Source organism: Rutidosis leptorrhynchoides, chromosome 4 (genome assembly GCF_046630445.1).
Source record: "Rutidosis leptorrhynchoides isolate AG116_Rl617_1_P2 chromosome 4, CSIRO_AGI_Rlap_v1, whole genome shotgun sequence".
NCBI lineage: Eukaryota > Viridiplantae > Streptophyta > Magnoliopsida > Asterales > Asteraceae > Rutidosis > Rutidosis leptorrhynchoides.
This window is the reverse complement of record NC_092336.1, coordinates 579,480,763-579,483,258: the sequence shown is the minus strand read 5'-3', so window position 1 is coordinate 579,483,258 and position 2,496 is coordinate 579,480,763.

Genomic DNA, 2,496 nt, shown 5'->3' with positions numbered 1-2,496 from the left:
TACATTGGCATAACTTGCTCCGACACTACTTGCTCCGCCATTACTCATTCCGACACCATTTTTTCCTTTCGTTCTATTAACCCCTGGTCCGTAGACCTCACACTTCGCCGCGCTATGACCATTTCTTTTACAGTTGTTGCAAAATTTGGTGCAGAACCCCGAGTGATACTTTTCACACCTTTGGCATAGCTGCTTCTGATTGTTGTTGTTGTTGCGGTTATTATTGTTGTTGGGATGATTGTTGTAGTTGCTGTTGCTGTTGTTGTTGTTGTTATTGTTATTGTTGGGCCGTTTGTTGTAGTTGCGATTGATGTTGCGATTGTTGGGATAATTGTTGCGCTTATTGTTGTAATTGCTGTTGTTGTTGTATTGGTGATTCTTATCACCGTTTTCCTCCCACTTTCTTTTATCTTGCTTCACATTGGCCTCTTCAGCAGTCTGTTCTTTAATTCTTTCTTCAATCTGGTTCACTAGTTTGTGAGCCATTCTACATGCCTGTTGTATAGAGGCGGGCTCGTGTGAACTTATATCTTCTTGGATTCTTTCCGGTAATCCTTTCACAAATGCGTCGATCTTCTCTTCCTCATCTTCGAATGCTCCCGGACACAATAGGCACAATTCTGTGAATCGTCTTTCGTACGTGGTAATATCAAATCCTTGGGTTCGTAACCCTCTAAGTTCTGTCTTGAGCTTATTGACCTCGGTTCTGGGACGGTACTTCTCGTTCATCAAGTGCTTGAATGCTGACCACGGTAGTGCGTACGCATCATCTTGTCCCACTTGCTCTAGATAGGTATTCCACCATGTTAACGCAGAACCTGTGAAGGTATGCGTAGCGTACTTCACTTTGTCCTCTTCAGTACACTTACTTATGGCAAACACCGATTCGACCTTCTCGGTCCACCGTTTCAATCCGATCGGTCCTTCGGTTCCATCAAATTCCAAAGGTTTGCAGGCAGTGAATTCTTTGTAGGTGCATCCTACACGATTTCCTGTACTGCTAGATCCAAGGTTATTGTTGGTATGTAGCGCAGCCTGTACTGCGGCTATGTTTGAAGCTAGAAAAGTACGGAATTCCTCTTCATTCATATTCACGGTGTGTCGAGTAGTCGGTGCCATTTCCTTCAAAATAGTCAAATGGAACAAGTTAATCATACAGAATATTAAGAGTAGTTAATAGTATTTCGTAGCATAATATGAACTCATTTATAAAAGCTTTTTCTTCATATTAGCGTTTTATAAGTTTAAATTCGGGTAGTACCTACCCGTTAAGTTCATACTTAGTAGCTAATATACAATTCAACTACTACAATTCTATATGAAAAACTGATTATAATAATATTTCGCGTTCAAACTTTTATACAATATTTTACAAACTTACAATACCGCTTATTTTACATAAAGCATGAAATATAGCACACAATAACTTTGATACAAGATAGTTGTGAAGATAATTCTAGCTAGTACACAAGTCGTTCAGCAAAGGCAATAAAGACACGTAATTCATACGTCCAGAAACAAGTCATGCATTCTGGTTTTACTAGGACTACTTCCCATCCTTGGTCTTGTGCAACATAACCGTTATGGCCGTTGATAAGACAGCGTGTTGTAACGTCGTCAAAGGGACGAGGGTTACGTAATGTCCAACAGTCCCGTAATAATCTAAAAACCGCATTTCTTACCCCAATTACCGACTCCATCACTTGTGGAAACGTTTTGTTTAATAGTTGTAGCCCGATGTTCTTGTTCTCACTTTGGTGAGAAGCGAACATTACTAATCCGTAAGCATAACATGCTTCTTTATGTTGCATGTTAGCCGCTTTTTCTAAATCACGAAGTCCAATATTCGGATATATTGAGTCAAAATAATTTCTTAACCCGTTGCGTAAAATAGCATTTGGGTTCCCCGCAATATATGCGTCAAAGTAAACACATCGTAACTTATGGGTTTCCCAATGTGATATCCCCCATCTTTCAAACGAAAGTCTCTTATAAACCAAGACATTCTTGGAACGTTCTTTGAATGTCTTACAAACTGATCTCGCCTTAAATAGTTGTGCCGAGGAATTCTGGCCGACTCTAGACAAGATTTCATCAATCATGTCTCCGGGTAGGTCTCTTAAAATATTGGGTTGTCTATCCATTTTGTGTTTTTAAACTGTAAAATAGACAAGAGTTAGATTCATAAAAAAATACTTATTAATACAAGCAATTTTTATATATATCATAAAGCATAAGAACACTATATTACATATATTACACCACACGAATACAACTATCTTATTCCGACTCGCTCGTTTCTTCTTCTTCGGTTTTGGTTCGTTTTGCCAAGTTTCTAGGGATATATGATGTTCCCCTAATACGAGCCGTCGTTGTCCACATTGGTTTAGAAAAACCTGGTGGTTTAGAGGTTCCCGGGTCATTGTTACAACTTAAGAACTTCGGGGGTTGACGATACATATAAAGTTCATCGGGGTTGGAAATCCTATTTTTATG